The following is a 10,162-nucleotide window of genomic DNA, read 5'->3' as shown; positions in this document are numbered from 1 at the left end:
TATATAATTCTCTGTGAGTGTGCAATAAATATCAACATAGAGTGGATTTAACACAAAATAATTTAAAACCCATAATATTAAATCTCTATATAGCACAGATCATTCTAGCAATATTGCAGTAACATTGCAACATTCCAGTAATATTGTAGTAACATTGAAAATGTTACAACAATGTTGCTGTAAGCTTTTGTGCTATATGGGGTATTTATTTATATAATTCTCACTGTATTTATGTATAGTACGAGGTGTGTTAAAAAAAAAGGTGACTTTTCAAATTTCGCGGGCTACGTACATTCGATTCTAAAATTTTTTTTTTATTATGTTGGTACACTCCAACATATGTTGAGATTATCGGCTGTTTTGCATGTCTAGTTTATTTTTCACAGATATAAAGGTTTTGGTGTGCTTGGCGATTTTTTGCTATCGAAAAAAATGGATCAGAGAATCTGTGTTAAATTTTGTGTGAAAAATCAAATACAGTGCTCTAACGTACTTGAAATGTTGACTGCGGCATTTGGCGAGTCTACTTTGAGTAAAAAAAAATGTTTATAAGTGGTATAAGTTCTTCACAGAAAGCCGAGATGTTAATGACGATGCCCGCCCTGGACGCCCCAGCACGTCAACAACCGATGAAAAAGTCGAAGTGAAGAAAATTGTTATGGAGAATCGTCGAATCACTATTAGAGAAGTTGCTGAGGATATCGGCATATCGATTGGCTCATGCCATGCAATTTTTTCGGATGTTTTGGGCATGAAACGTGTGGCAGCGAAGTTTGTTCCGAAATTGCTAAATTTTGACCAAAAGAACTGCCGCATGAACATCGCTCGGGAGCTGTTGAATGACGTCAACGACAATCCAGATTTGCTCAAAAGGGTCATAACTGGTGACGAAACATGGGTATATGGATGTGACGTCGAAACCAAAGCCCAATCATCCCAATGGAAGCGGCCAGAAGAGCCAAGATCGAAAAAAGCACCCGGTGTTAGGTCAAATTAGGTCAAGTTAGGTCAAATGTGAAGGTTTTGCTCACTGTTTTCTTCGATTACAATGGCGTGGTGCATCGTGAGTTCTTGCCACAAGGTCGTACGGTCAATAAGGAATATTACCTTGAAGTTATGCGCCGTTTGCGTGAAGCAATACGAAAAAAACGCCCGGAATTGTGGAACAACCAGTAATGGATATTGCACCACGATAATGCGCCAGCTCACACGTCGTTCTTGTTCGTGATTTTTTGGTCAAAAACAACACCGTAATCATGCCTCAGCCACCGTATTCACCGGACTTGGCCCCCTGCGACTTTTTCTTGTTCCCAAAACTGAAAAGACCCATGAAAGGACGGAGATTTGCTACGATTGAGGAGATAAAGACCGCATCGCTGAAAGAACTCAAGGCCATACCAAAAAGCGCATAAGTGTATAATATCTGAGGGGGATGACTTTGAAGGGGACAAAAGAGATAGTGATGAATAAATAAATATTTTTCGAGAAAAATAAAGTCACCTTTTTTTTTAAACACACCTCGTATGTGGATTTAAGACCATAGTTTAAAACTCATTTTGTTAAATCAACACCAACACAAAGAGAACATATTTAACACCCATGTTAAATCCTCATATAGAGTACAAATTATTCCAACAATATTGCAGCAACATTACAACGTTCCAGTAATATTGCAGAAACATTGCAACAATATAAGTTCTGTGCTGTATATGACGTACATTACACTCATATTCTTTAGCGTGTAATCTGTTGTATAACTTTGAGCGACCTGCGCTATTCGAATATTCTCAGATTCATGTATATCTCCAAATAATTTATATTTTCCTAAAAAGACTCTGTAATGAAAATAGAAAATAAATAAGAGAGAAAGAAAAGAAAGTAAAAAAAACTTTGAAACAGGTTCGCTGGACTGTCGAAGGACGCGTTGAAAATCCAATGTTGTTAATTAAAAAATTCTCGACATTTCGATACAATGATTGTAACATAGGAATCTAGGAAATAAATATAGTGATCCCGCCGAGAGATATATACTTCCAGTCAGCGCTGTAGCGTTCAAAATGACGAGGACGATACCGTTGGCCTTACAAGGCAATCAGTCGAATATATGTATATGTAAAAGCGCGCGCCGTGTGTGATTCTGCATTTTAAATCATGCCCCCGGCTTTTCAACGACGGCAGCTGCCCCGATCCAACTGCCAATAGCACGGACGTTATGAATCCGGTCAATTTGCCGCGTTTAGCCTTTAAATATAGGTACCGTTGATTCCACTCGTTATCCCCGATTTCACGATACGAAGCGCAGTTTTTCATTGCTGCGAGCGTTTTTATGCAGACCTATCGAAAAAGAGCGATGGCAATAACAATCGTGAGCATTAATAATCATCATTCATCTCGCTGATTATTAGCGGCATACGACGACAAAGTCAATTTTATATTTATTGCAATGTATGATTTCCAAAGCGGGATATTTAATTAATAAAATTTTTTAATGTCAACAATATATGTAATATTTCGGTTTCCAAAACTGTCGTTCAAAGAGACGTGGATGTATTTCACAAATGATATTAAAATAATAAGTCTTCAAATTTCTATTGAATCAGCTGCAGGGCTATCTTCGTACAATTGGAACAAATTAGAAAGCTACTATTTCTATGTTTGCTCTCCTCTCTTCTCTTTCTCTGCGTGTTTTCACCGTGAAATCGATACCAAATTTATTATCACCCGTGACACACATATTCATCGTGAAAGGCGTCACTCAGGATATAGGAACTAAATCTACTGGAAGTGAAATCGTAACTCTCACATTGCGTTCACGGCGGACTTTCTTGATTAATGCTGATGAATTTTTATTCGCCTCATCCATTGATTCGCTGTTGTCGCTGCGCAGTAAAACGAGAAGCAACGTCTAAAGGGACAAAGCAAGGATGGAAAAAGAGCATAGCTAATAAAGGTTCAGCGATACGCAAATGCGGACAAGTCCCAGGAGCATTGGCCATGCGAATTGCAACGTTGAATACATGGCGCATTTTTTACTAGCGCTATATTATCGTTTCGAATGAAATAGGAATTTGCAATCCAATTAATATACAATATTTTAAAAATTCGCAATATTTGCTAGGGTTCCACTTCGGATTCGGATTTAGTAAAAATAATATATTTAATTATAATATATAAAATCCGATAATACGAGATATATTTAATTTCTCGCATACGAGATTCGATAAAAAATTCTTTAGAACATCTCGCTACCTTATTTTAAAAGTGGCAACTCACAAAATTAACTCTTCTGCAATCATATTTTTGCTCCCTTCATCTGCACTTCTTTTTTAACAGCTTAAGTTTTTTCAATGTCCTAGACTTTCAAAAAATGTGCAAGAATTTAGAATTACTTTTCAACATCTCTATTAGATTACCAAATAAAGATACGACAAGATATTGTAAGAAAGGGAACCGAATTCCTTCCTTTATTTTGAAGAAAGAGAATAAAATTTCGTTTGTGAAAAAAAACCCAGATTGCAAACAAAGATTAAATTCTCCAGGAAAAAGAAAAAACTATTTTTCAATTTGACAGAAAAAACTATTTTTCAATTTGACAGAAAGTTACTGATTAATCAAATATCGTGGAAGAAATATTTTCTTAATTTTGCCAAATATTATTTTTATCATTTTTGTTCCACAATCTTTAAAAAATCTTTTTGGAGTTATAATGGCGATTTCTTAAAAGCCATCTTCATTGAATGTCATGATTTTAATAATTTTTTTTAAACGAAGTTAAGTTAGCTTGAATACTTTTGATGATTCACAGAATAATATTTACTTAACTTATTCACGATAATAACAAAAATCATGGTTTTTTTTAGTTATGATATTTTTTTAAAATAAGAGCGATATATTACTTTCCAACGTGAATTAAATTTGACAGAAAGCGTCGACAAAGGGAAACGGTACGTGCGTAGAATTAGAAAACAAATATTTTCTTCCTGGGTAAAAGTCGTATCAATTTGCATTTCTAATTAGCAATTAGCATAAAGATAATTTCTTATTACTTGGCACGAGAAGAGCAGCATACGGCGTTCAATACAGCATTCATATACAGCAACAAGGCGTTCTTCTGTAATCTCACGTATTTCAGTTAAACGAAGTTACAAAGTGGACAATATATCCGTCGAATTATTTAACGTATCGTACTTGCATTGTTGTATTCCAGCGCGTTGTTGGCGTGCCAGGCCGGCTTTAAACGAGTATTTCATAAAAAATAAATAAAATATTTTTACGGTCGAACGGGGGTTGTTGTACATTTTGTAAAAACAGATCCCTCAAAGGATAAATAAAAAATATTGCGTGAATCGTTGAATTGTTGCCATACGTGTGCAAGCGCAATGAATTGAAATACTCTTTTGTATCCTAGTTTGGTTACAAAAAGTACAACACGATTGGTTTTATGCGAGATTTGCGCGCTCAGATACACTCGTATCCTTAACCCAATTTACTCTTGTCATCTCTTTCATTCATTTTAATTCGTATTACTTTTAATTAAAAAAATAAAAAAGAAAAAATTAATACAAAGAGGATCATCGAAAATAAATATTATAGAATTATAGCCATGTTTTTAAGCATTTTTCCATAAAGAAAATTTATCCTGTAAAAATTTGTCTCCAAAAAGAAAACAAGGAAACTTGTAAAAGAATTCTAATGAAGAATAAATATATATCTATTAGATTATTTACCCTCGTAAACCCAGTCCGGTACTCCGTTGTAAATAGTCCCAAACACTCCCGTGTTGGTTATTTGATAGTCATTGGCCACCTCTGCTTCCGGTCTATAGTAGATATTATTTTGGTGAACGTAGATCAGGGCGTTGCCCCGGGGTGCCCAAGTCGCTAGTTGCAACGGTGTCGACTCATTTGCCGCCAATATCGTCTCTGTTCTGTAAATATAACAATAACATTTTTCGTAATACAATGAAAACAATGGTTTGTAGTTAGGTATTTCTCACTTGCGTCCTCTGTCCAAGACGGACCACTCACGGTTTTCAAATTTTCCGAAAAAAACCCGATAACTTTCCTCTTTTTTTGTATTTCCGATTTCATGTTTCCCGCTGTAAATAAAAAATTCATTGGTCAGTATTTCCCGAAGGATATTATGCTTCAAAGACGAATGGTCACGATAAAAATGTTATAAATGCAAGAGTGTTTTTTATTACTTTAGACAACAGAATTACAAAAAGAAGAAAAAATAGTAGAATCCAAGAGAGTAATAAGGTATGCATACATAAACACACTATTATTTTAAATTAAGAAGTAAAAAATACTGCGAAATGATGTTAACCCTTAACCGGGTGCGCTGCGGCAGTAAATATCACAAAATTTGTTTTTCTGAAAAATCATTGATAATGCAGGTCTTTTTGTTATTACCTTTGATATTCCTCATTTAACATCTCAACCATAAAATAACGCAATTGTCATATTTTTTCTATTAAGTTGACTAGTCTTTTATTCGCTTTAAAATCCGTATGACACGTTTTGCGGCACGGAGTGCCGCGTGAGCCTCAAAACGTAAATAAAATCTTGCTTATAAAAATAATTGTAACAATGCGAGATGTTGAACCGTTCTCCACACATTTTAATTTATTTTTACTCGTATAAATATTTAATCTCTTTAGGTTAACGTTAAGTTAAGTTATGTTGTAAATAAACAGCCCAGACAAATTTACACTATTATTTTCTTATGTATGATTGTAAATTAATATCTTTATTGCTTAATATTGTTATTACTTTTGCTTATGTTTAATTGTAAATTATGTTTTTTATTTTTTTAGCAAATCTCTTAATTTTTATCTTATTTTTAATTTTCTAGTTCCGAAAAGAAATGTTTCATATATATAATTACCTATAGAGGAAAGTTGCCGATACTGACATAGGTTTCTTAAAGTGACACCCCCTTATTTCTCAGAAACTAACTAGGGTAACTGTCCCTATTAATGTGCCTTTTAACCAACTTGCTTATTACTGAATTAATTATTAAATATTGTAGCTTTAATTTTATCTGCTTGCAATCAATATCGGTTTTTCAACTACTTCTTTTTCTTATAATATTTCTTTAATCTAAAAAATAATAATATTTATAATGCTTTTGACAAAAATAGAAAATATGTTTTGTCCCTATTAGTGAGTCCTCTAAGCGGCTATGGCCCTATTAATATGCCCCCAATTTGTGTGCCTATCCACATTTGACTCATTTTAACATATAGTTACTAAAATAGGTAATAAATTTAAGCTAATTGTTTATGTTATAATATTACATAAAGCATTATTTCAATTATATTTATTTCAATGTACACTCATAATACAACGTTCTCAGCTCCAATACAGGACACATTAATATAGGGATAAGCTTAAAATCTTGCGGTACGTATTACTAGATTCACATAAATTCCTCATATCTTTCGAAAAATATTTAAAATACTTTAATACTCAAAAAATAAAATATTATCTTCGGTATCATATGCATTAATAATTTAACTTAACAAAAAAAATATTTTTTCTTATTTATTTATGCTAGTTTTTTTTATGACTTATCGAAATATAAAAGCACACACTAATAGGGACAGACACAGTAATTGGGACAGTTACCCTATTGCACTTTATTAATACTAATAAAATCATGATCTTTTAGCTAATTAAAGAAGTACAAACTCATAATTCATATATTTGTGGCTTATTTCTATACCAAATCAGCTAAAAACCAATTCTATGAATCCGAGAAGAAAATTCTTATGGTGTTCTTTTGCAAATTGCGTAATTAAAATAACAGTGACTGTATTATTGATAAAATATTATGTCATTTTAAATGTTTATAGTTTCATAAACTAGTTTTCTTTACAGAATAGGATATATCTTTATTTATAGAATAGGAACGTTGGTATTATTGCCTACTATGTCAGTTTTGGAGCTCATTATGTCAGACGCTCATTTTTGCATAACTTACGAAAAACTTATTTATTGCAAAATTGCAAATAGTATTATAAAAATTGCTTGTATCTGATAGAAACATAGAAGACACATTTTACTTCGTATTTACGTTTTTGAAGTTGTATGTTTACCTTTTGTTTAAGAAATATTGACTAAAAACAAAGTGGTATGTCGGTATCGGTGACCTTCCTCTATATAATTATATAAAATTATATAAAATTATATAAAACTATATAAAATTATATAAAATTATATAAAAAATTAACATATTTTATATACAATTATGAATAATTATATAGAAAATATGTAACATTTTTTCCCGAGGTTATATTTAACTAAACTTTTAACTTTCTAATGAAATAGACACAAAATTTTAATATTATAGGTCAATATTAATATTATATTTTTTAATAAATATATTTTACTTGCTTTTATGACGATTGTCCAATTATTTATCCAATTATTGTAACTCCTAAATAATAAATTTGTCTCTTAAGGCGATGCTAAAGCCTCCTGTTTTACCACATTTCCATTCGGTGAAAAATCTCTGTATTGGATGTACGGATTGCAAAAGTATTATTGCTTAAATTAAAGTACGCACAAACAGGACCTCAGCTGCAATGGACTTCGTGAGAAAATAGAAAAAAAGTTTCAGATTCGTTAAAAATTCACTTATTTTTGGCTCGTACAGTTGTCACCTCAAACATATATTTACTCGATATAAGAATTTTAGAGTCCATATCTTGAAAATAAGCGTGCAGCTGAGGTCACATTATAACGAACGATACCGAGTTTGTAGAACTAAGATCGAAAGTCTGGAAAAGAAATATTTCTACCGAATAAAAAATACGTGTATACAGGTGCTTTGCGAAGAGTGGGACTGTCAACAGAGCCGAAATTCCGTGTAGCAGTAGTTGCGCGGTCTTGCGATAGATGGTGCTGGCATATGTTAGATAAGAACAGATGTATGCGTTTGAGTAAGACAGAATGATATATATTATATAATATAATGTAAAAACTAAATCAAAGATGTCACCACTATTATCGAATTTGGAATTTAAAAAATCTGTACTATCGACCTTGATTGAGTACGGTAATCGGTTTAGCATCCCCTTAAGTGGATGCTGGAGTGACGGTCATAGTTAATCAAGGTCTATAATACAGACTTTTTTAAATTCCAAATTCGACAATAAAATGACATCTTTCATTCTTCATTTCTTATAATTATTATATATCGTTGTGTCTCGTTAAAACGCATTCATCTGTCCTTATCTAACATATTGCAACGCCATCTCTTAGAAAGAGATCAACTAAAATAGTGCTCGGTGTCATGGCTTCACGTCAACTTTATTCGTAGCATATGAACGAAATTTTTGTCTATTCTTTCCTCTTATATTAAAGTTCCTAGCTCATTTTTACAGGCATAGTATTGTTTTTCGAGGTTTTTTGTAGGTTGCAAGCTACTTATTTTAAACGAGTAAAATCTGAAACTTTTCTATGCAGCACATATTGTGATGTGTCGACTACAGAAGCCGATAACATAACTGTAAGTCTTAAATTTTCTTTCATTTTTCGTATTAAATTGTAGTTTGCAGCCTGTGTTGTTGTCGATACTTTAATTTTGGAGGACTTTTCAATCCGTAAGTGTGCAATTAAGAGAAACGAGTCGAGGAAAACTAATCATACTTCACTGGTAAAACAGGGACTCCAACATCCCCTTAAGTAACGCGGTTAAACATAAAGTAAACATCTCATACATATATTTTACATTTTTTTATTTTGCTACTCTATACTTTTCGTTGGGCGATATGCTGTGACACACTTTTCACAAAAATTTTTTTCTCTAAATTGTTTGCGATAATAAAAAAATACAAGACACGAAAAACGAAGCCACAAAGATATGAATCAAGTTCGTTGAGCTGCCTCAAAATAAAAATAAAATAAAATAAAATAAATTACGCAATTAAAAATATTATGTAAATAACATAAAAGATATACAAGCGTATTAATTTTTAAAAGAGCGAGTAATTTTTAATTTCGCATTTTTTTCTAGTCGTCTCGCTTATCTATTTCATTAGAATAAATTCGAACGCTGAGCAATAACGTTGTTATTGTACGTCTGTTTAAAAAGTTATTGTATTTTGTAATCACAGATTAAAATGACGTGTGCGTAAAAGGCTGTAAAAATTATTATCGGAAAATGAAATCTTCCGATGAAATATTTTTCATTTCCAAAAGATGAAGCAGTTTGCATTAAATGGCGTGAAGTCTATGCAAATCAAGATTTATTACCTAAGGTAAGGTTTCAAAAAAGAATAATTAAGTCAGCGTTAGCAATAAGGAATTTTGTATTTTCGAGATGTGTATGTGTGTGCGTGTGCAAAAAATTGCTTCTTTCCGTGATTGTATTTTGTGATATTACTAATACAAACAGTATAAGAAATTAATGAATTATGTTTCTTGGTATCAATTGTTGTTGACAGTGTTTGGTATTAACCGTTTCAGCAGGCTTTAACAGCTTATAATGGACCACACCCATCTGGTCCCACCAAACACAAAGCATCGTCTTCCTGCCAAAGCGATTCGGTCTTGCGGTCGATGTGGATGGTGCGCCTGGGTCTACTCATGATTTTTTGCGCTTGGGATTCTCAATATATATCCACTTTTCATCCCCAATAACGATACGATGCAAAAACGACTTTCTTTTGTATCGTTCGAGCAAAATTTCACATGCGTTTTTGCGCCTCTCCATCTGCCTCTCGTTCAACTCATGTGGTATTCATCTGCCGACCTTCTGAATCTTTCCCATCTCTCGTAGACGATTGGAAACAGCTTGTTGACTAACGCTCAATTGCTCTGCGAGTTGTTTTTGTGTTTGTGAATCGTCTTCGTCCAACAATGCTTACAATTCTACATCTTCGTACCTTTTTGGCGGTTTTCCGTGTTCCTTGTCTACAACATCGAAATCACCACTTTTGAAACGCCGAAATCATCGTTCACACGTATCTTGCGATGGAGCATGTTCACCATAAGCATCTCGAAGTAATCGATATGATTCAGCAGCAGTTTTCTTCAAATAAAAATAAAAAATTAATGCTGTTCGCGAACAGTGATGCACATTTGGCTCCCCGGCATCACGGAATCCAGCCCCACCACTTTTACCCCCACCTACCGGCATCGAGTCGGCCGCG

The 10,162-nt window shown here is 33.2% G+C and overlaps 1 pseudogene; it reads left to right on the top strand.

Moving 5' to 3' along the window:
* Positions 1–498: 498 nt before the first annotated feature.
* On the top strand, positions 499–997 carry LOC108764862 (putative uncharacterized protein FLJ37770; annotated as a pseudogene).
* The last annotated feature ends 9,165 nt before the right edge of the window (positions 998–10,162 follow it).

This window comes from Trachymyrmex cornetzi, unplaced genomic scaffold (assembly GCF_001594075.2).
Source record: "Trachymyrmex cornetzi isolate Tcor2-1 unplaced genomic scaffold, Tcor1.1 scaffold455, whole genome shotgun sequence".
NCBI lineage: Eukaryota > Metazoa > Arthropoda > Insecta > Hymenoptera > Formicidae > Trachymyrmex > Trachymyrmex cornetzi.
The sequence above is the reverse complement of the archived record's forward strand: the minus strand, read 5'-3'. Positions and strand labels throughout refer to the sequence as shown.